This window comes from Tachyglossus aculeatus, chromosome 1, assembly GCF_015852505.1.
Source record: "Tachyglossus aculeatus isolate mTacAcu1 chromosome 1, mTacAcu1.pri, whole genome shotgun sequence".
Lineage (NCBI taxonomy): Eukaryota > Metazoa > Chordata > Mammalia > Monotremata > Tachyglossidae > Tachyglossus > Tachyglossus aculeatus.
In genome coordinates, this window is record NC_052066.1 from 112822974 (window position 1) to 112848318 (window position 25345).

General features: G+C 42.1%; 1 long non-coding RNA gene across 1 annotated transcript in view; it reads right to left on the reverse strand.

The window, feature by feature from the left end:
* LOC119928058 overlaps positions 1-21082 on the reverse strand; it is a 158376-nt gene extending 137294 nt beyond the window's left edge. The window contains exons 1-3 of the long non-coding RNA XR_005451067.1: positions 21003-21082; positions 14436-14517; positions 12708-12764 (exon numbers count right to left, since the gene is read on the reverse strand). This is a non-coding gene — a long non-coding RNA (uncharacterized LOC119928058). The remainder of the gene's footprint in view (positions 1-12707; positions 12765-14435; positions 14518-21002) is intronic.
* Between the last annotated feature and the right edge of the window lie 4263 nt (positions 21083-25345).

Sequence of the window (25345 nt, forward strand, 5' to 3'; positions counted from 1 at the left end):
ATAGGAATGAGGAGAGACTGGAAGCAGTGAGGCGGCTGATACAACAGCCTAACTACAGTATGAGATGACCATCAAACACAGTGGTTGCGGTCTGGGTGAAGAGAAATGGGCAGTGCATGAAATTATGTGTAGAAAGAACTCCTGGGATTTAGGTGACATTTGAATGTGAAAGTTGAAAGACAGTGAGTAGTCCCATGTGCTTAGTACAGTGCTCCGCATACAGTAAATGTTCAAAATAAGATCACATTAATGATGATGGTACTGAAGAATGACACCACGGTTGTGGGTTTCTGGGACAGAGAGGTTGTCGGTATCATCAACCGAGACGTGAAAGTTGGGAGGAGGATTGTGTTTGGATGAAAGATGGTTAATTCGGTTTTGGACAAATTATGTCTGAAGTGCTACTGGGAAATTTGAGTAGAGATGACTTCAAGGCAACAAGAAATGCAGGATTGCAAGATAGTTGAGAGTTGGAAATTGTAGAGCTAAATTTGGGAACCATCTCTATTAGAAGTGGTAACTGAAGCTATGTGAGGAGATGAGGTCCTCCAGAAAGTAGAGTGAGATTACTCAGAACAGGGCTTTGAAGAACACCTACAGATAGGGGTTGTTAGCTGGAAAGTGAGCCAGCAAAGTGCCTGAGGGGGAGCTGCCATAGAGAGAAGAAAGAGGTTAATGATGTATCATAAAAACTAAGACCTGATTGAGTTTCAAGGAGGAGCAGAGTGCTCTGCAGTGTTAAAGACAAGTAAAGTGTTCAGAGGAATTAGGATGCAATAGATTCCATTGCACTTCAAGGTCATCAGTAGCTTTAGAGGTAGCAGTTTTAGTGGAATGAAGAGATGAGAAACATGATTCAAGTGGATCAAAATGAGCGTGAGTGAAAAGGAAAATGAAGACAAGTACTCCTCTAATGCTAGACTGTGAGCCCACTGTTGGGTAGGGATTGTCTCTATATGTTGCCAACTTGTACTTCCCAAGCGCTTAGTACAGTGCTGTGCACACAGTAAGTGCTCAATAAATACGATTGATTGATTGATTGATTGATAATGCTAACATTCTCACTGTGCCTCAATCTCGCCTATCTTGCTGCCAACCCCTTGCCACCATCCTGCCTCTGGCCTGGAACACCCTCCCTCCTCAAATCCGAGAGACAGTTACTCTCCCCACTCTTCAAAGCCTTGCTGAAGTCACATCTCCTCTAAGAGGCCTTCCCAGACTAAGCCCCTCCTTTCTTCTAATCCCACTCCCTTCTGCATCACCCTTTCTCCCTTTGTTCTTCCCCCTCCTAGCCCACAGCACTTATGTGCATATCTGTAAATTATTTGTTTTCACTGATATGTCTTCCTCCCTCTAGACTGTAGGCTTGTTGTGGGCAGGGAATGTGTCTGTTTATTGTTGTATTGTACTCTCCCAAGCACTTAGTAAAGTGCTCTGCACACAGTAAGCACTCCATATGTATGATTAAATGAATGAAGGAAAGATCCATGTGTTCCAGGAGTTTGCATGGGAATAGAAGCAGGAGGCTGTGGGATAGAGAAAGAGCTTTCTTAGGCAGAAAGGAAGGGAATATTTGACAGTGGATGTCATAATGTATAATGCATAATGTAAGTGTTTGCTTTCTAGAGGTGGGAGGACACAGATGCCCAGGTGGAGGGAATGGATTTAGAGAGCACACTGGAGACTTCCTCTTGAGAAATAGCAGGAAAGCTTGAAGAAGGACATGGAGGGAAGTAGTGGCAGTGTGAGGAGAAGTTGAGGAGACCATGGGGATTCCAGTCCTGATGGCTTCAGTTTTACCAACAATTTAGTTAAGGATGATTTTGGTGAGAGAACTAGGAGTTTCAGGAAGAGGTTAAAGGTTTGGGAAAGTTACTGGGGATTGTGATCATGGGAGACAATGGGGCTTGAATAAAACAGTTGACTAACAAAGAAAGCTGAATTTTATAAGGGCAGGATGAATTTTTCAAGATAGAAGTCAGACAGACACCAGCTGTGCTCATTCATTTGCATGGGTGTGGAACCAGAGAAAGCAGACATGAAAGAGTGAGCCAGGTTGGTCAGTGGTGTGAGAATGATGAAAGAATGGGGACAAGGAAGTTGAGATTAGCGGAAAGGGCAGAATTGCAGGCATGTATTTTCATGCTAAAGGAAAAAGTCCAAGAAGGATGTGGGAGCCTGGGATAAGTCATGTGAGTCCTGAATCTGGGGGTTCGGTAGTGGGTGAGGACCAGTTTTTTGTAAGAGAGGATGTGGATGAGGAGGCAGGTTAAAACTTTGTGGTAGATGTTACTTAATGAACATGAATAGGTAACAATGGTGGATTAAAGCCAATCCAAACCTCCTACCCTTTTATCTGATACCTTTGCCTCAAAAGTTTTGTTCCTCCTCCATGATCGGATCCTTCTACTTTCCTGAAAGGAGCCCCGGCCCATTTTTGTCTGTTCTATTCTCCTCAGCCTCTCTTGGAGAACACTAGATTCAAAGTCTCCCATCTCAGGATATTTCCTTCAGGATTTCTGGATACTAGGATGAAACTGCTGCTAATCTACATTGTTACTTTTCCCCAACTCTGGAGAAGAAACCTTGCTAATATAATAACAATAATCATGGTATTGTTAAATGCTTACTATGTGCCAAGCACTGTTCAGAGCACTGGGGTAGATGTAATATAATCAGGTTGGACACAGTCCCTATCCCACATGGAGCTCCCAGTCTTAATCCCCATTTTAAAGATGAGGTAACTGAGGCACAGAGACGTGAAGTGACTTGCCCAAGGTTAAACAGCAAATAGGTGGCAGACCTGGGATTACGACCTCCCAGGCCTGTGCTCTTTCCACTAGGCCATGCTTCTTTCCTAGAAAATAATAATAAATCAAGCACTGGTTTAGGTATAGGGTAATAAGATAGAACTCAGTCACTGTTCTATTTGGGGCTCACAGTCTAAATGGGTCAGAGAACAAATATTGAATCCCCATTTTACAGTTGAGGAAACAGAGAAGTTAATTCAGTCAATCGTATTTATTGAGCGCTTATTGTGTGCAGAGCACTGTACTAAGCGCTTGGGAAGTACAAGTTGGCAACATATAGAGACAGTCCCTACCCAACAACGGTCTCACGTGACTTGCCCAAGGTCACATAGCATAGGTAAGTGATGGAGTTTGGATTAGAACTCAGGTCCTCTGACTCTCTAGTTGTGCTGTTGTGCTGACTCCCTAGTTGTGCTCCCAATAGCCCATGCAGCTTCTCTTGCTTTTAAGATATTTTATCTTTTGTAACCCCAACAAGGTACCTCTTCTTCTTGTCTCATGTCCCAAAGATCTCTATCTGAGCTCTAATAAAAAAAAAAAAAATGGCCTAGGGGCTTCATCCCCCACAATTAAGTAGTTCCTTCTCATTTTCTCAATCCTTTTCTGTGATTGGCTATGTTATGGGCAGGATAACCAGTTAAATTCCCCTCTAACTCACTCCACTAATCTTCTCTCTTCACTTTCTACTCCCCAACTTGCTCTTTCCCTTGCTTCCAAACTAACCTAATTCTATCTTGTTCTCAACCATCTCACATTCATAACTCTAGCTATTAGTGTTCCTCTAGCTCGAAATTCCCTCCCTTTTTAAATACAACACCTCACAGGCTTCACCATAATTCCAGCTCTCCTCATGTCCTCCAATGACCCTTCCTATTTAACTCCCAGAACCCCAAATTGTATAAATTTCTCATCTTTCCATCAAAAGCATTTTTCTTCCTGATCTCTCTTCCTTTTTACAGCCTCTCATTTTCTCCTGCCTTCAAGACATCTCTACTTGTTTGTCCTCCCTTCATCTCAACCTTAATATATCTAAAACCGAACTTATCTTCTCACCCAAACCCTGTCTTCCCCTTCATTTTACCATCACTGTAGAGAGCACCACCATCCTTCTTGTCTCACAAGCCCATAATCTTGTCATTATTCTTGACTCCTCTCTCTCAGTTCAACCCACATAGTCCATCACTAAATCCTGCCGGTTCCAGCTTCGCAAAAATCGCTAAAATCTGCCCTTTCCTCCCTATCCAAACAGGTACCATGTTAATCATTCATTTATTCATTCATTCATTCAATCACATTTACTGAGCTCTTACTATGTGCAGAACACTGTATTAAGTACCTGGGACAGTACAATACAACAATAAACAGACATATTCCCTGCTCCCTACGAGCTTACAGCCAAAGCACCTATAATAATAATGATAATTAAGGTAACTGTTACTATGTGCCAGGCACTATACTAAGCACTAGGAAAACACAAGCAAATTGGGTTGGACACAGTCCTTGTCCCAAATTGGGATCACAGTCTTAATCCCCATTTTCCAGATGAGGTAAGTGAGGCACAGAGAAGTGAAATGACTTGCCCAAGGTCACACATCAGACAAGTGGCAGAGCTGGGATTAGAACCCATGACTTTCTGACTTCGGGTCCATGCTGTATTCACTATGCCATGCCGCTTCTATAATCGTGGTATTTGTTAAGTGCTTACTATGTGCCAGGCACTGTACTGAGCGCTAGGCTGAATACAAGCAAATCGGGTTGGACACAGTTCCTGTTCTGCATGGGACTCACACTCTTAATTCCCATTAAGTCACAGAGAAGTGATTTGCCCAAGGTCACACAGCAGATAAGTGGTGAGCCCACTGTTGGGTAGGGACCGTCTCTGTATGCTGCCAACTTGTACTTCCCAAGCACTTAGTACAGTGCTCTGCACACAGTAAGCACTCAATAAATATGATTGATTGATTGATTGGTGGAGTCAAGATTTGAACTCATGACCTTCTGACTCCCGGGCCCACCTTGATTATCAGCCTCCCTGCTGACCTCCCTGCTTCCTGTCTCTACCCTCTCTAGTCTGTACTGGAACCATTTTCCTGGATCATTTCCTTCAAAAAACATTCTTCCTCAAGAAGCAAGATCATCTACCTCCACATCAAACAGAAACTCCTCACCATTGGAAGCAGCGTGATGTAGTGGATAGAGCATGGGCCTGGGAATCAGAAGGTCATGGGTTCTAATCCCACTCCACCACTTGTCAGCTGTGTGACCTTGGGCAAGTCACTTAACTTCCCTGTGCCTCAGTTACCTCATCTGGAAAATGGGGATTAAAACTGTGAGCCCCACGTGAGACAACCTAATTACCTTGTATCTCCTTCAGTGGTTAGAACAGTGCTTGGCACACAGTAAGCACTTAACAAATAACATCATCATTATTATTATCATTATTATTATTATTATTGTCCTATAACTATCTTCTGCATTCTTAAGGCTATGTCACACAGCCATACAAGATCTGTTTGTTTCTTGAATTGCTTTTACTTTCTCATCAGTGCTTAGTACAGTGCTTTGCACATAGTAAGCGCTTAATAAATGCCATTATTATTATTATTATTATTATTATTATTATTATGTCCAAAAGTGATATCTAGCAACTCTTTCAAACACAACTCTCCATGGAGAAGAATTGTTTGTTATTATCTTTGAGTGATTCAAAAATATTTGCTGGGTAAAAAGCCTTTCTGCATGAGTTACAAGTGTGCTCTCCATGAAAAATGCTTGACATACTAGAAATTTATTTGAGGCCCCCTACATTTGAAACAGTGGGCATTTGGCCTCTCTGCGAATTCACTTTGGGTCCTGATCAGCAATCTATAGAAAGGATATTTTAAAAATCATAGTTTGTTATCTTGAAAAAAATAAAATATTTAATCCACTTCCATTGGAACCCTCTAGGAATGTCACAAGTGGAAAAATTATAACATTAAATGGGAAGGCGTTTGTAAGCTCAAATGGGTCTTTACCAATAAATACCATTGATTTTTGATTAATAGTAATAAAGAGAGATAGCACTTACACTATTTGAATACATGTCTGAGTGATTTCAGTGGATTATAGAGAATACCAGCAGGGGTTCCTCAGGTAATCAAATGGCATAGTGGATAGAGCTGAGGCCTGTGAGTCAGAAGGTTGTGGGTTCTAATCCCAGCTCTGCTACTTACCTGCTGTGAGGCCTTGGGCATGTCACTTCACTTCTCTGTGACTCAGTTATCTCATCTGTAAAATGGGGATTGAGACTGGAAGCCCCATGTGGGACAGGGACTGTGATCAACTCTGCTTGTATCCACCCATGGGCTCAGTACAGTTCCTGGCACCCAGTAAACTCTTTTAAGTACTACAATTATTACTGCTCTGATTCCCTCCCTGGCATTTTGTACTCATCTGATATTTCTTTTTCAAAATCAAAATCAAGACCATAAAAGACATACTTTTTGTTTACTCTTAAATTTCTCCAGTGCTTTAGGGAAATACAGGCAAGTAGAATTATTGCACTAAGGGACCTTTGTGAAAGGAGAAATATGTTAACATAAAGGGTTTAAGAGATGGTGGAAAGGGAATTCCCATGGGCAATGAGAAAGCAAGTAGGTTGAGAGTGAAATAATTTAATTTGTCTTACATTAAAATGTCAGAGGCTCCATCTCCCACTAGAATCAATTCTCTGAAAAATAGTTTGTGTTTTTAGTAGTTCTCTACAAAGAGGATTAGGGAGATACCGCATATTGATTCTGGGAATGAATGAGGAGGTATCCATTGGAGACTTGCAAGCTGTTGTACAGAAACTTAATATTTCTGTAGTTTAAAAATGGTACATGTGCTATAAATTGGTAATGTAATGAGATCAGACAGGCATGGCTGTGCTCAAGGTGGCTACCTTTATTGAACAGACTGCTCAATTTAGTCTGCTATCGTGATGTGCTTTCAAGCATCACGTTGCAGTACCTTAGAGTTTGGAAAGTTTCAGTCTGCTTATATAATGTCTTATCACCCCACTTTAAATTTAGAACACAAATGTAATGAATACTATTTCAAACTTATAGCAGTAAATACAGATCTGTCTCACTTTTATCCATAGAACAGGGCAAAAATCCATTTTTGGCTAAGTTTAGAGGGTATGAACTTGGGACATGATTCCGAATCTTGAGTAAGAGTTCCATAAAGTACATTATTATTGTATACAGCTTCAAATTCTGCATTTTGTTTTTAGATTCAATGGAAATCTATTCAAAACACACAGCTCCTTTTGGATCAGTTCATGAAACAGATTCATAATTAACGTGTATTCAGAGCTAAGTGAATGTAGAGCATGCCTTCATTTTTTTATTACTAATAATTGTGATATTCGTTAAGGATTGTACTAAGTACTGGGGTAGATACAATAATAATAATAATGATGATGGCATTTATTAAGTGCTTACTATGTGCAAAGCACTGTTCTAAGCACTGGGGAGGTTACAAGGTGATCAGGTTTTCCCACGTGGGGCTCACAGTCTTAATCCCCATTTTACAGATGAGGGAACTGAGGCACAGAGAAGTGAAGTGACTTGCCCAAAGTCACTCAGCTGACAATTGGCGGAGCCTGGATTTGAACCCATGACCTCTGACTCCAAAGCCCATGCTCTTTCCACTGAGCCACGCTACAAGATAATCAGGTCCCACATAGGGCTCACTGTCAAAGTAGGAGGGAGAACAGGGATTGAATCCCATTTTGCAGATGAGGGAACTGAGGCACAAGTAAGTTAATGGACTTGCCTAAGGTCACACAACAGATATATGGCAGACCTGGGATTAGAACTCAGATCCTCTGGTTCTCAGACCCACAGTCTTTCCACTATGCCACACTTTTATTCTTACTTTTGAGGAATTTGAAATACAGAAGCTAGGGCCTGAAGGTTTAATTAGAAAGTTTTTTAGATGTCCAAGTCAATATAGGTGAATGCTGGAAAAAAGCAAGGTTATTTTGAGAATTCTTGAGGCATGGATTTTGGGGTTAATGAGAACAGACTGTTACAACCGAGCTGCATAATTGAAAGTACTTGGCGGGCTGTAAAGTGGCACCAGGGAATCTTTAGTTTACTGTTTAGCAATTGCTTGGGAAAAATGCATCTTTGTGTGTTCCATTTTGGGGCTATCAAGGGACAATTTGATATAATCTGAAAATAAATTTAATTTAGTTCAGCAGAGCAAAAGCCTCACACAATTTACCCAGCCACAGCCATTTTTGCTTGCCTTTAATGGAAGAATTGAACTATGTCTAGCACCTATTCCAAGATGCTATTAAGGGTTAAGGTAATACATGAAAGAGAGAAAAATGTTTTACTAATAATTTTTGCGGTATTAAGCACTTACTATGTGCTAGGCACTGTACTAAGCGCTGGAGTGAATACAAGCAGAGAGGTTTGGCTACAATCCCTAACCTACATGGGGCTCACAGTCTCACTCCCCATTTTACCGATGAGGTAAATGAGGAACAGAGAGGTGAAGTGACTTGCCCAAGGTCACCCAGCAGACAAGTGGAGGAGTAGGGAATAGAACCCATGGCTTTTTGACTTCCAGGCCTGTGCTCTATCCAATCAATCAATCAATCGTATTTATTGAGTGCTTACTGTGTGCAGAGCACTGTACTAAGCGCTTGGGAAGCACAAATTGGCAACATATAGAGACGGTCCCTGCCCTATCCAGTATGCCATGCTGCTTCTAAGAGAAAAGAATATGGAATTAAGATTTAGTTATTACATCGTTCACCTGTCTCAGTATTGCTTCTGTTGACAATTTGGTATTTATTACAGCTTTCATTGCTGCTTACTGAACACAGGCTGGCCATTGTCCTCTGACATATGGAAGTCAAGGAGTTGCTTAGAGGTCAGGTTCTGTTTATGCAGCTTATGCCCTTATTGATGGTATAGTTAGAAGCAGGATGGTCTAGTGGGAAGACACAGGTTTAGGAGTCATTCATTCATTCAATCATATTTTTTGAGTGCTGTGTCCAGAACACTGTACTAGACACTTGGGAAAGTACAATACATTAATAAAGAGAGATCATCCCTGCTCACAGTGAGCTCACAATCTAGAGCGGGGAAGACAGACATCAATACAAGCAAACAGACAAGACCTGAGTTCTAATTCTGGCTCTGTCAAGTGCTTGTTGCATGACCTTGGGTAAGTCACTTAAGTTTTCTGAGCCTCAGTTCTCCTTTTCTCCTTCCTACTTGGACTGTGAGCCCCATGTGGGACAGGGACTGTGTCCAACCTAATTAACTTTTATCTTCCCCAGTGCTTAGAACAGTGCTTGACACATAGTAAGTGCTTAACAAATACCATAAAAATTAGGCATGGTTGTCTTTTAGGTCTGATAATAATAATAACAATAATAGTAATTATGGTGTTTGTTACATGCTTACTGTATGCAAAGCACTATACCAAAGCATTCACAGTCCAAGAGGGATAACACGTATTTAATCCCCAGTTAACCGATGAAGAAACTGTCGCTATAGTAATCATTGTTATCATCACGTGCATTCTGTCTACAATGCACTGTACTAAGTAGGGGAGTAATTTCATGATGATGATGACCCACGGAGAACTCATAATCTAAGTGTGGGGGGAGAAAAGTTGCATAGAACACCAACAAAACATCCAGTAATTAAAAAAAAAGAATTGGAACTCAACAATTCAAAAATATCCACAATTAAATGTGGAACTAATACGGAAAATGTAAATTAGTCAGTATCTGGATGGGGTGGTCTCTAGCACCTCACCACTTCTGGCCAACCAGGCTGTCTTCTGGGAGAAATTACCCAAAATTTCAATGGCTTTAGTGTTGGATTAGGATTAGGGATGCCACAACCACCTGTCAATCCTCTTCCCACCCGAGGACACCAGAGTTTTAGTGGCAAGAGTTTGTGTCCCCATTTGGGGTGATTTCTATGAAAATGCGATAGTCGATTTAATAACCATCTGAGCAGTCATTTCAGCGTAAAGCTAAGGGAGTGACAGTGGTTGGGGCTCTTGGACAGGAGTCTGGAAGTCAATTTGATTCTTTTCGTAGCCTGTTGATTTATGTCAGATGATTGACTTTTTAAATTCTTGTACACTCTGTGTCCAGTTTTCTATGATTTCCTCTTTACTGACAACAGCATGTGAACCAAGAATGTAGTAAAAACCTGGGACTGGGCTTCCATCTCCTGAGGGGTACTCCTGCCTTTCCTCTCCCATCCAACACTCAGGAGAACAGTCTCCAGGGGCTCTGTGTGGGCAGGGGAGGGCAAATCTAAACCCACGTCTGGGTAACTGGGCCTCTGCAAATTCTGGGTCTCCTGGGAGTCACCAAAGCCCAAAGTCTCCTTCTCAGTCCTATCTAACACTGCAGGAACTCAGACTCCATCCCCGAGGGAGCTGGGTGTGTGCGGGGAGCAAGGGTGTTACTAAACTTTCACAAGTGTTAGAACACTGGGGAGGACGTGGGGGTTTGGAACCAAAGACCGCATGTGGCCTAGGGTCGGGGAGAGCATCCGTAACTCCATCTCCTATCTTTATCCATGATTTTTGATTCTTGTGTTTTAAATGCTCTAATTTGTTGTCACAAATGGATTTCTTTCAATCGTTTGCCCTCTCCCACCAGATTGTGAGTCCTGATGTGGGATAGGAACTTTGATTCGCTCATCTTAAATAATAATAATGATGGTACTTATTAAGCGCTCACTATGTGCCGAGCACTATTCTAAGTAATAATAATAATAATAATGATGAGATGGCATTTGTTAAGCACTTACTATGTGCAAAGCACTGTTCTAAGTGCTGGGGGGGGCTACAAGGCATTAGGTTATCCCACGTGGGGCTCACAGTCTTAATCCCCATTTTACAGATGAGGTAACTGAGGCTCAGAGAAGTTAAGGGCCTTGCCCAAAGTCACACAGCTGACAAGTGGTGGAGCCGGGATTAGAACCCATGACCTCTGACTCCCAAGCCTGGGCTCTTTCCACTGAGCGTGGGGTAGATACAAGTTAATCAGGTTGGACACATTCCCCATCCCACAAGGGGCTCATATTCAATCCCCATTTTACAGATGAAGTAACTGAGACCCAAAGAAACTAAGTGAGTTGCCTACGGTCACACAGTAGACAGGTGGCAGAGCCAGAATTAGAACTCATGACCTGACTCTCAGGCACGGGCTCTAGTCACTAAGCCATGCTGCTTCTCTATGTATGTTCTCTTATTTATCTCTCTGCACTTGGCATGCTGCTTCAACATCTCATCTGTAAAATGGGATAAACTGTCTGCTCTCCCATCCTTTTAATTTGTGAATCTTAGGCGGGACATGATTATGTCTGATCTGATTATCTTCTATCAACCCTTGCAGTTAGTACAGTGTTTGACATAGGGTGAGTGCTTAATGAATACCATCATTATCCTTATTATTTGAAAGAGGATTTCAGACTTTAGGTAAGAATTAAGTTTCTAAAATGTGGGGTTATTGTTCATATTAATCATCATATACCACATTAATAGTAAGAAAAGCACTGTACCAGACACTTAGGAAACAGCGTGGCTCAGTGGAAAGAGCACAGGCTTGGGAGTCAGAGGTCATGGGTTCGAATCGCAGTCCGCCACATGTCTGCTGTGTGGCCTTGGGCAAGTCACTTAACTTCTCTGAGCCTCACTTACCTCATCTGTAAAAGGGGGATTAAGACTGCGAGCCCCACGTGGGACAACCTGATCACCTTGTATCCCCCCAGTGCTTAGAACAGTGCTTCGCACATAGTAAGCGCTTAACAAATGTCATCATTATTATTATTATTGAGAAACATGGTTCCCTGCCCCTGAAGAGCTCTCTATTTAATTCAAAGAAGAGGACCCAAGTTACCCAGTTCACAAGAGGTAGAAGCCAAAGAGGAGAGCAATGCAAATGGTACAAAACACATGTCTACTTGGATGCCCCGCCAACACCTCAAACTTAATTTGTCCAAAACAGAACTCCTTATCTTCCCACCCAAACCCTGTCCTCTCCCCGATTTTCCCCTCACTGTAGACAAGCACCACCATGCTTCCCCTCTCACAAGCCTGTAACCTTGATGTTATCTTTGCCTCACCTCTCTCTTTCAACCCACATATTCACTCTATCAATAATTCCTGTCAGTTCAGCATTCACTTGTTCTGCACAGTAAGTGCTCAATAAATACGACTGACTGACTGGAAAGAGCCCAGGCCTGTGAGACACAGGACCTGGGTTTTAATCCCAGCTCCTCCACCTGTCTACTGTGTGATATATAATGTTGTCCGATATTAATATTATAAATCAGAATGAATATTGAGAAAATGTCCACATAATTGTGATTTTACAATGCAAGTTCATTTTTCCACCCCTCAGAAGTCCCACTAATAAAGCTGTATTTTTCTACCATAAAATAAAATTCTGTTACCTCATTGAGGCATATATCTACTTACATATATACACACACACTGTAGCAGTAAGTATATATGAGCCCCTAAAAGCACAGTTAAAGCCTATTCATCTCTTTAACATTATTCAAAGGCCTCCTGCTTCTGAGGAATTCAACTGTATACATAATCACTGGAACCACAATAACAACAGTAACTGCTAAAATACACATTAACTTCCATAAGCCATGGCAAGTTCCAGAAAATATTCTTGTTGGTGTTATGCTAACAAACACATTTTTTGTCCTAAAGATTACTGAGAACTGAAGTTTGTTGTTCTCTCTGTCTTCTAAGATTGTTATCATTACTGAGACCAGAAATAAACTTGTCAGTTTATTTCTTTCCCCCAGAAAAAATGAAATATTTCTACAATTCCCATCAGACTATTGCTGACACATTCTGCATTACCAGATCTGTGGGGCAGTGGAAATATTTGAACTTTGTTGGGTATGAATCGACAGATTCCTAGAAAAAACAGAAATAGAAGTGTTTGGTTTTTAAACGGCGATTTCAAGTCATCAGAGGACAAAAGCTAGCTGAAATGCTTATGCAGCCAGCATACTCCCTGTGTGACAAAGCACAAATTACCAAGTTTTTTGTTCCCCTTATTGCTCTTTTTCTATTGACTTTTTTTCCAACCCTTGAATTATTTATTTGAACAAGATCCACTTTCTCCAAGGACTTCAGGCACATTATTAAGAAGGAAACAAGAACAAATGCCATAGATAAGAGGGTCCAATTATTGAGAGAGAAGCTATGGTGCAAAGATTATCTGCTGGACTTCTAACATTGAACTTATATGGAAAATGAATTCTACACATGGAGGGCAGTTCTTAAGAAACACCCAACTATTCTTCCACTTGTAGGTCAAGTTACGATTAGAATGCGAGTTCAAAAGGATGGTAACTCCTAAAAAGAAATGCATCAGACTTCTTCTCTTGAAGCTCCAGAAATTGTAATGATGCATCTCCTGCAGGATGGGAGAGAGAAGAGAACCACCTCTAACTCCTCCCATTTTATATGAATCTGGACCTCTATCTGGTCTGAATGAAGAATTGATATCTTCCTAGCAATGCGGACATTATGGAAGTAAAGGAGCAGCTGACCATAGTAGAGTTGATGGAGTATACAACTGCAGTGCTCCTTCACATCTTCACCTGTGGATGCTATTCTCTGGTTTTATCAATCAACATTATGTATTGAGCACTTACTGTATGCAAAACACTGTCCTGAGCACTTGGATGAGTGAACTATAATAGAGTTGGAAGATACAATCCCAGCCATTTAACCCTCTATAGTCACTGAATCATATTTTTGAGCACTTATGTTTGCAGAATACTGCACTAAATTCTTGGGAGGGTACAAAATAATGAACAGACGTATTCCCTGCCCATGATGAGCTTACAGTCTAGAAGGGGAGAGATGGTCTATGCACAGTAACTATGTAGCATTTCCTGACAATTCTGGCAGAGATAGATTAAATAGAGTTAGGTTTATGAAGCAGCATGGAGTTAGTGGAAAGAACAGAGGATTGCTCATCAGGAGACCTGGGTTCTAATCCCAGCTCTTTCACTTGTCTCTCTGGGATGATGCAAGTGTGTACTAGTTGCAATTGTAGTAATGTTAATTATTCTGTGCATCCATTGGACGTAATGAACTGTGCTTGAGGAAGTACAAAAAAAAAAAAGCAAAACCAAAGAACCCAAAGGCCATGCCCATTAGGTGGTTACATCCCAATAGGATATACAGCTAGATTTTATTAGAAAAATAAATAACTGTACCATTGATTTTTACCTTGACACACACAGGTGTAAATAAATCCATAACTTCCATGAAGTGGCTGTTGGTTGGTATGCCTCAGTGTTTATTTAATGAGGTCTGGGGAGCCTAGCATAATTTTGGTTATGTGAATGTGATCAAGTGTTGTACTTCTTACAAAACATATTCATTTCTTAAACTATGCTATTTCCCTGCAACTTTACAATTTTTAACTTTCATATTCATTTTGAAATATATATTTGTAGGTTAAACCTAAGTGAAATGTTGCCTGCGTTACAGATTTACTTATTTAAGCATATAAATTTGGGTGAAGTTACAAAGTAACTCTTAGTTGATAAATACAGTTAATATACTGACCTTGGTGACGTAACACTGGCTTTGAAAGCGTTTCAGGGAAGCAGTGTGCCGGTTGTGTTTACGCTGAATGTGTGATGTCTCACTGGAAAAAAGGTGATTTAAATTACAAACTTTTATACACAAATTGAATTCTTTCAGAAACCATTTTACATTGGGTGGGGACATATATAGCAATGAGTTTTTTCAGTATTGTGACATTGTTATAATTGTGTTCAGTTTTTCCTTCTATGGAATATTGTCACAACCGTCCCGGAGTGCTATTCTGGAAGCCTTAGGAATCTGTGATGTTCCAGTGAAAAGCAGCCACATTTAGCATTGTCTGTTCTAGAAGGATCAGAGAAAGAGCTCCGGGGATGACTGGGCTTCTTGTCTTCCCACCCATATCCTGTCCTCTTCCGAACTCTCCCATAAATGTAGACAATGCTACAATCCTCCCTATCTCACAAGCTTGTATGGTTGGCATTGGCCTCCCCTCATCTCTTTTATTAAACTCGCATATTTACCCTGGCACTAAATCCTGTTAGTTCTACCTTCACAACGTCTCGAGAATCTTCCCTTTCCTCTCCATCCGAACAGCCACCACACTGATCTGAGCTCTAATGGCCTACCTTGACTCCTGCCTAACCCTTCTCGCTCATCTCCCTATCTCCTGTTTCTCCCCACTCATGTCTTTACTTCACTCTGCTGCCTGGATCATTTTTCTACCAAAGCATTCTGTATACATCTTCTCAATCCTCAAAAACCTCCAAGGGTTGCCCATCAACCACTCCACATCAAACAGCAACTCCTGACCATAAGGTTCAAAGCACTCAATCAGCTTTCCACCTCCTACCTTACCTTGCTGATTTCCTATTACAACCCAGCCCGGGCACTTTGCTCCTCTAATGCCTATCCACTCTCTGTATTTTGACTTGTTCTTTCTTGCCACCAACCCCTTGCCCACATCTTCCCTCTTGCCTGGAACTCCTTCTCCATTCATATCCTACAGAAAGCCACTCCCGTACCTTCAAAGTCCTACTCAAATCACATCTCCTATGAGAGGACTTCCTTGATTACGCTCTCAGTTTCCTTCTTTGCCTTCCCTTTTGTGTCACTTTCCCTTATTAGTCCTGCATTCTGCATCACCTATACACTTTCATCTGTAAACCTTAGGCATTTTGATTTTAACCCCCACTTAACTGTGGTATTTAAGCACTTACTATGTGCTTAATAGGCATTGTATTAAGCACTGGGGGTGGTACAAGCAAATTAGATTGGACATAGTTCCTGTCTCATGTGGGGCTCACAGTCTCAATGCCCATTTTGCAGATAAGGTAACTGAGGCACAAGGAAGTGACTTGCCCAAGCCTACATGGCAGACAAGTGGTGGGGCCAGGACTAGAACCCATGACCTTCCAACTCCCAGGCCTGTGCTCTATCCACTACACCATGCTGCTTCTCCCAAGCATTTATTAAGTATCCATCTGTAATTTACTTTTATCCCTATCTCTCCCTCTAAACTGCAAGCTCTTTTGTTGTCAGGGATCATGCTTAACTATTGTGAGAAGCAGCATGGCATGGTGGGAGTCAGAAGGTCATGGGTTCTAATCCCGGTTCCACTACTTGTCTGCTGTGTGACCTTGGGCAAGTAACTTCACTTCTCTGGGCCTCAGGTAACTTACCTTTAAAATGGGAATTGAGACTGAGCCTCCCACATGGGACAGGAACTGTGCCCAACCTAATTTGCTTGGTTCCACCCCAGCACTTAATATAGTGCCTGGCACATAGTAAACACTTAAATAGCATAATCATTATTATTTTTACTGCCATATTATATATTCTCAAGTGCTGCACACACCTGCACACAGTAAGCACTCAAATCCCATCAATTGATTGACTTTTGTAATATAATCTTGAAATTTTAAACCACTGTGCATCTAATAATTTATTTAGAAATCATGTGCAGAGCACCGTACAAAGGGGTTGGGAGAGAAAAACATAACAGAGTTGGTAGACCTGTTCCTTGCCCACAGGGAGCTTACAGTCTAGAGGTAGAAAGAAACATTAATATAAATACATAAGTGCTGCAGGGCTGATGGAAGGGTAAATCAAGGGAAGAAATCCAAGTGCATGGGCAGCACAAAAAGTGTGGGGAGAAGAGCATGCATGGCTCAGAAGCAGCATCACTCAGTGGAAAGTGCCCGGGCTTGGGAGTCAGAGGTCATGGGTTCTAATCCCGGCTCTGCCACTTGTTTGCCGTCCAACTTTGAGCAAGCCACTTAACTTCTCTGTGCCTCAGTTCCCTCATCTGAAAAATGGGGATTAAGACTGTGAGACCCACGTGGGACAACCTGATTACCTTGCATACCCCCAGCTCCTAGAACAGTTCTTGGCACATAGTAAGCGCTTAACAAATACCATCATTATTATTTGTTATTAAAAGGAAATGAGGGCTTAGTTGGGAATGGCCTCTTGGAGGAAATGTGCTTTTAATAAGTCTTTGAAGATGGGGAGAGTAATCCTCCGCTAGATGAGAAGTGGGAGGGCATTCTAGGCCAGAGGCAGGATGTAGGTGAGAGGTCGGCAGCAAGATCAAGGTACAGTGAATAAGTTGGCATTAGAGGAGCAAAGGCCGGCTTGGTTGTCACAGGAGAACAGAGGAAAGGTAGGAGAGAGCAAGGTGATTGCTTAAAAGCTGATGGAAAGGAGTTCCTGCTTGATGCGAAGGTGGATGGGCAACCACTGGAGGGTCTTGAGGAGTGGGGAAACAAGGGCTTAATGTTTTGTAGAAAAATGATCCAGACAGCAGAGTGAAGTATGGACTGGAGTAGGGAAGAGACAGGCAGGGGTCAGCAATAATCAAGGCAGGATATGACAAGTGCTTGGATCGGTGTGGTAGCAGTTTGGATGGAGAGGAAAGGGCAAATTTTCATGATGTTGTAAAGGTTGAACTGACATGATCTGGTGACAGATTGAATATGAGGGTTGAAATGAAAGAGATTAATTGAGGAAAACACCAAGGTTACAGGCTTGTGAGGCAGGGAAGATGGTGGTATTCTCTTCAGTGATGGGAAGGCTTAAGTGGGAGGGCAGGTTTGGGGTGGGAAGATAAGTGGTTCTGTTTTGGACATCAGTCAATCAATCATATTTATTGAGCATTTACTGAGTCAGAGCACTATAAATGATGGCATTTGTTAAGCTCTTACTATGTGCAAAGCACTATTCTAAGCACTGGGGGGTTACGAGGTGATCAGATTGTCCCACCTGGGGCTCACTGTCTTCATCCCCCTTTTACAGATGAGGGAACTGAGGCCCAGAGAAGTGAAGTGACTTGCCCAAAGTCACACAGCTGACAATCGGCGGAGCCGGGATTTGAACCCATGACCTCTGACTCCCAAGCCTTTGTTCTTTCCATTGAGCCATGCTGCTTCCCAGCGTGGATGGAAAGCTGATGGAAAGGAGTTTCTGTTTGATGCGAAGGTGGATGGGCAACCACTGGAGGGTCTTGAGGAGTGGGGAAACAAGGGCTGGACGTTTTGTAGAAAAATGATCCAGGCAGCAGTGTGAAGTATGGACTGGAGTAGGGAAAAGACAGGCAGGGGTCAGCAATAATCAAGGCAGGGTATGATAAGTGCTTGGATCGGCATGGTAGCAGTTTGAATAGAGAGGAAAGGACAGATTTTAGTGATGTTGTAAAGGTTGAACTGACGTGATCTAGTGACAGATTGAATATGAGGGTTGAAATGAAAGCGATTAATTGAGGAAAACACCAAGGTTACAGGCTTGTGAGGCAGGGAAGATGGTGGTATTCTCTTCAGTGATGGGAAAACTCAAGTGGGAGGGCAGGTTTGACTATACTAAGTTCTGGGTGAGTATAATGTTAGGTTTGAGGTATCTGTGGGACATCCAAGTAGAGATGTCCTCTAGGAAATATGAGACTGAAAAAGGAGAGAGATCAGGGCTAGAGATGTGGATTTGGGAATAATCCACATAGAGATGCTAGTTGAAGCCATGGGAGAAAATGAGTTCTCTAAGTGAGTTGGTATAGAGGGAGAATAGAAGGGGACTCGGAACTCGGACTTGAGAGACTCCCAAAGTTAAGGGGTGGGAAGCACATGAGTAGCCTGCTAAAGTGAGAAGGAGCAGCCAGAGAGATAAAAGTAGATTTAGGAGAGGACAGTGTCAGTGAAGCCAAGGTTGGATAATGTTTTTTGTTATTTTTAATGGTAATTATTAAGCGCTTACTATGTGTCAAAGGCTGTTCAAAAACTGTTCTAAGCCCTAGGGTAGGTACAAGTTAATTAGACTGCATGGGGTTCACAGTTTAAAAAAGGAGTGAGAACAGGTATCCCCATTTTACAATTGAGGAAACTGAGGCACAGAGAAGTGAAGGGACTTGCCCAAGGTCATGCAGCAAGCAATTTGCACTGCTGGGTTTAGAACCCAGGTCCTCTGACTCCCAGCCCATGCTCTTTCTACTAGGCCACACTGCTTCCAGGAGAAGGGGTTGATAGAGGTCGAGAAGAATTAGGATGGAATAGAAGCCATTGGATTGGGCAAGGAGATCATTTGTGACCTTTGAGAGGGTGGTTTCTGTGGAGTGATGGGGGTAGAAACCCAGATTGGAATGAGGTTCAAGGAGAACTGGAGATGGCAGCATAGACAACTCGCTCAAGGAGTTAGGAGAGGAATGATAGGAGGGAGATGGGTAAATAACTGGAGGGAGCCGTGACTTCCAGGGAGGGTTTTTTTTAGGATAGGGGATACATGAACATGTTTGAAAGCAGTGGGGAAAAAGGCTTTGGAGAGTAAACAGTTGAAAGTGGCAGTCAGGGAGGAAAGAAGGGAGGGGACAAGTGCTTTGATAAGTATGAAGGGATTCATTCATTCAATCATATTTATTGAGCACTTAATGTGTGCAGGACACTGTACAAGCGCTTGGGAAGTACAGGTCGGCAACATATAGAGACGGACCCTACCCAACAACTGGCTCACAGTCTAGAAGGGGAGACAGCCAAAACAACACATGTGGACAGGTGTCAAGTCATCAGAATAAATGGAATAAAGCTAGATGCACATTATTAACAAAATAAATAGAATAGTAAATATGTACAAGTAAAATAAATAGAGTAATAAATCTGTACAAACATGCAGGTGCAGTGGGGAGGGGAAGGAGGTGGCGGGGGGGATGGGGAGGAAGAGAGGGAAAGGGGTGTTCAGTCTGGGATGGGGTCAGAGGTGCAGGCAGAGAGGGTAAGTGGAGGCAGGAGATCTCTTGAGATAATGCTGGGAAAGATGGGAGACTTGAAGAAGGGACGGGGTAAGGAGAGATTGGAGAGGAGCAGGGGAGATTTTAGGGAGATCACGCTTGATGGTTTCAATTTTCTCAATAAAGTAGGTGGCCAGGTCATTAAGGGCAAGGAATGAGACAAGAAGGGGAATCATGGGGTTTGAGGAAGGAGTTTAACATCTAAAAATAACTGCTGAGGGTAATGGGTATGGGAGTCAAAAAGGATGGAGAAATAATGTTGTCAGGGAGAGGAGGAGGCAGAGTTAAAATAGGCAAGAATGATATTGAGGTGGATGATGTCGACCTGATATCTGGGTTTATGCCAGATTGTCTGTGGCTCATGCACAGGAGAGAAGAAAGTGGAGCTTGGAGGTGATCCAGCGCTGTGGGTTAGTGGTATGAGATCAGTAAAGGGCTAGGGGAGCTCACCTCCTCCAGGAGGCCTTCCCAGACTGAGCCCCCTTTTTCCTCTCCTCCTCCCCATCCCCAGGGCCTAACTTCTTCCCCTCCCCTCAGCACCTGCATATGTACTTGTACAGATTTATTACTCTATTTTACTTGTACAAATTTACTATTTATTTTGTTAATGATGTGCATATTGCTTTAATTCTATTTGTTCTGACGATTTTGACACCTGTCTACATGTTTTGTTTTGTTGTCTGTCTCCCCCTTCTAGACTGTGAGCCCGTTGTTGTGTAGGGACCGTCTCTATATGTTGCCGACTTGTACTTCCCAAGCACTTAGTACAGTGCTCGGCACACAGTAAGTGCTCAATAAATACGATTGAATGAATGAATGAATAGGGGAGCGAGTGAGTTGAGTTCAGTAGAGAGAGTGGTTAAGGTGTCAATTTGATTGTCAAGGTAAGGTAGTTTGGGAATGGAGACTAAATGGGGCACGATGCCTTGAGGAAATTTGATGGGATTAATGAAGTAATGATTATGATTTGTCATCACTTGAATGGAAGGAGTAAGATTGTTTGATTTCCCAGCTGAGGTGCAAGTAGGCATAAAGAATGCATGCTGAGAAGACCAGCTCAGTAATATTACTGAACCACTATTGTTGAGCCAACATGCTTTCTCTGTTTGTTCTGGCATCTCAGTACCAATGAAGAAATCTGGGACGTTTCAAGCCTTTCAGGACAGCAAGGGTATGGGTACCTGAGCCTCAGGTAGTTCTGTCATGGTTTGGATGGAGTGTCCTCAGAGCAGATTCTTGGGACACAGGTGAGTTCCAAAAGGGGATCCATTGAAAAATCTTCCTTTAACACAATGTAAGTCTGTAATACAATCACGTACCACCGTCTTAGATGTTCCGGTTTGTACTTTTCATGTGGATGACTTGAATCTCCTCATCCTGGGACTTTCCCAAGGCTAAGTGATTGTTTTTTTCCATGAAAACCACAGTCCTATGATTGATAATAAAGTTTGTAAACACCCAAGCCAAAACACTTTCTGATGAAAAGCAAACTACCCAAATAATTTGGGCGAAAACCAAAGTGCAACAAGATCAAAGAGAAAGATTTAAAGCAATAGAAGAGATTCATCAAAGGGATAACCAATTTTGTTTGGATTTTTAAATAAATTGAATTCTTGTGGTTTTTTGAAAATGATGGTGGCAAAATGACATTCATGGACTGATTTATTTAAAGTGCCGCACTTTTCCTAGGACATTCAGACCAAAGGCAAATTTAACTCTTATGATGAAAGTATCAGCTTAAACTCCCCATCAAATAGAGAATGGCAGGACATAATAAACAGAAGTTTGCAATGGGTACTGAAGATCAACAAACTTAGGCAAATAGCCCAAGGATCTAATTTGAGGGCTGTTAAGCGGATCTTGAATGTCATAATGTAGGATAAAGGGAAGGGTGAGTTTAAGTGCATTAGACATCTGCTAGGATGCTTCTGTATTTCTGCATTGCACAATTTTCTTATGTCATAGAAATGATTTCAGTGTTGTTCCCTGAAGCAGTGAAGAATAATTAGGAAGGAAAATTAAAATTAGAGGTCAGCTAGTCCTGCCACTGCATTAATGCAACACAATGCTTACAGCATTAATGCAAAACATCTTTCTTGGTCAAAGTAAAAATTAGGCACTTAGATTGAGTGAATTATGCCTTTCCTGTTTTAGAAGAGTTTGGTAAGACATTCTGAGTGTTATTGATATCCAAATCATAAAAGCACCAAGTCTAGTCTTACTTTTTTTTGGTAATAAATGGACTTCATAAGAGTTGGTACCCAAATGGGATTTACTTGGAGGTAGGTTGTATGATACTGGAAAGATATGGCTACATATGGTTGTCCTGTGTAATCAAATATAAACCACTAACAGTGAAATTTATCTGTGGTTACAAGAAAATGCAATGCAGGACTATAGTGCTGGCCTAATTGGACACCCAAAAAGGCTGCTCCTCCCTTATGGTCCCCCCCTGCCCCCGACTTTAAAGTATAATTGAAGGCTCATCTCCTCCAAGTTGCCTTTCCTGACTAAGCCCATCTTTCCTCTTCTCCCATACCCTTCTGTGTCTCCCTGATTGACTTGCTCCCTTTATTCGTCCCCCCCACAACTCCTTATGTACATATTTGTAATTTCTTTTAATTATTAATACATAATAATGCTTAATAATTGATACTAACAATTTATGTTTATGTCTGTCTCCTTCTCTAGACTAGTTGTGGGTGGGGAATGTGTCTGTGTATTGTTATTGTACTCTCCCAAGAGCTTAGTATGGTGCTCTGCACGCAGTAAGCACTCAGTAAATACGATTGGCTGGCTGACTTGGTTGTCCTTGATTTGGTTTTCTACTTCTTTGTCTAACCTTGCCCCATTATTCATTCATTCATTCAACCATATTTATTGAGCGCTTACTGTGTGCAGAGCACTGTAATAAGCGCTTGGGAAGTACAAGTTTGCAACATATAGAGACGGTCCCTACCCAACAACGGACTCACAGCCTAGAAGAGGGAGACAGGCAACAAAACAAAACATGTGGACAGGTGTCAAGTCATCAGAATAAATAGAAATAAAGCTAGACACACATCATTAACAAAATAAATCAAATAGTAAATATGTACAAGAACACATTAGGCATTGTTCTACCTAGGTTACAGAATCATGACAGAATTTAACTCTGACATGACATATCTTAGACATAATAATAATAATAATGATAATAATAATGGCATTGTTAAGTGCTTACTATGTGCAAAGCATTGTTGTAAGCACCAGGGGGGAATACAAGGTGATCAGGTTGTCTTACGTGGGGCTCACAGTCTTAATCCCCGTTCTACAGATGAGGTAAATGAGGCCCAGAGAAGTTAAGTGACTTGCCCAAAGTCACACAGCTGACAAGTGGCAGAGCCGGGATTACTACCCATGGCCTCTGGCTCCCAAGCCCAGGCTCTTTCCACTAAGCCATGCTGTTTTTCTGTCTTGGAGGCATGAGGGAACGAGGATGAGGGTTTGGGCCAAGAGCAGGTAGATTTGGCAAACAACTGTAAAGAGATGGTAGTTAAAGTTATGAGATCAGATGAGCTCCCTGAATTAGGATGAGGGTTTGGGCCAAGAGTAGGTAGATTTGGCAAACAACTGTAAAGAGATGGTAGTTAAAGTTATGAGATCAGATGAGCTCCCTGAGTCAGTGTAAAGAGAAATTTAGGAGGCCAGAAGAATCTTGTGAGACAACCACAAGTAAGGGGATGATCAAGGGAAGAAAGACCACTACTCTCATCCTCTCAAAGCCCTAGTAAAATCACCCTCAAGATTGTAGGTTCATTGTGTGCAGGAAGTTTTGTTTATTGTTGTATTATATTCTCCCAAATGCTTAGTATAGTGCTCTGCACACAGTAAGTGCTCAGTAAATATGATTGAATGAATATCTCCCCCAGGAAGTTTCCCTGACTAACCACTCATTTTCCCAACCTATATTCCCTCTCTTCTGGGTTACCTATGTATGTATTTATGTCTGTACCTCTTGAGCTCTCTGTTACTCACCACACCCCCAAAGCCCTTATTCTCCTTATTCCTGATTCTCTGGGGCTTCCCATATCTGTAATTTGTTTAATATTGGTCTCCTCCACTAGATTGTAAGCTCCCTGAGGGCAGGGGTAGTGGCTATGAACTCCACTGTATTGTACTTTCTCAAGCCCTTCTTAAGTGATAGCCATACAATAAACTTTCAAATACCATTGACTGATTAACTGAAGAGGAGCCATCAAACAAAATTAAGATGCAGTGGAAAGGTAGTAGATGAACTGGGTGAGCATTGCTTTAGTGAAAACCAGGTCTGATGTTCCAAAGAGAACCTAATGGCCAGGTAAGCCTACCTCTCCTTGTCCAATCCTCAGGAGAAAAGTCTGCCTTCTTGCTCCTTGTGGGCAGTGAACCTGTCTATCAATATAATCAACTCAACGGTACAAATTGAGCAATTACTGTAAAGCACAGTAAAAACAGAACTGGTCTATGTGATCTCTGTCCACATGGAGCTTATAGCCTAAAGGGGAAATCAAATATTAAAATGGATTACTGAGAGGAGACATGGTATACTATAACGGTATTTACGAAAGTACGGTGGGGCTGGGGTGAGTAACTAAGTGCTCAAGGGGTAAGCAGCCAAGTGCATAGTTAACAAAAAGGGGAAGACAGATGGGGGAAATAAAAAGCTTGGTCTGGGAAGGCCTCTTGAAGGAGATGTGATTTTTGGAGGGTTTTGAAGGTGGAGCAAGTGGTGGCTTTTCAGATATGAAGGGGAAGAAGTCCTAGGTCTGAGGTAGAATGTGGGCAAGGGATTGGTGGCAGGATAGATGAGATCTAGGTACAGAGAGTAGGTGGGTGATAGAAGAACAGAGTGTGTGAGCTAGAATCATTCAGGTTAGGTAGAAGAGAAGGAGCTGATCGGGTGCCTTAAATAATAATAATAATAATAATAATGATGGCATTTGTTAAGCACTTACTATGTGCAAAGCACTGTTCTAAGCACTGGGGGGATACAAGGTGATCGGGTTGTCCCGCGTGAGGCTCACAGTCATCACCCCCATTTTACAGATGAGGTAACTGAGGCTCCGAGAAGTTAAGTGACTTGCCCAAGGTCACACAGCAGACATGTGGTGGAGCCGGGGTTCGAACCCATGACCTCTGACTCCAAAGCCCGTGCTCTTTCCACTTAGCCACGCTGCTTCTCTTAAAGACAGATTGTTCTTCCCAATTCCCTACTCCCAGAGCTAGGCCCACGGAAAGTACTCAGTAAAAAAACAGTGATTGAGGTCACAGCAGTTGGGAGTAGGAAGGTCACGGGTTCTAATTACAAGAAGCAGCGTGGTTCAGTGGAAAGAGCATGGGCTTTGGAGTCAGAGTTCATGGGTCCAAATCCCGGCTCCACCACTTGTCAGCTGTGTGACTTTGGGCAACTCACTTAACTTCTCTGGGCCTCAGTTCCCTCATCTGTAAAATGGGGATTAAGACTGTGAGCCCCCCGTGGGACAACCTGATCACCTTGCAACCTCCCCAGCGCTTAGAACAGTGCTTTGCACATACTAAGCACTTAATAAATGCCATTATTATTATTATTAATTCTGGCTCCTCCATCGGTCTCCTCTGTGAGCCTAGACAAGTTACTTCACTTCTCTGGGCCTCAATTCCC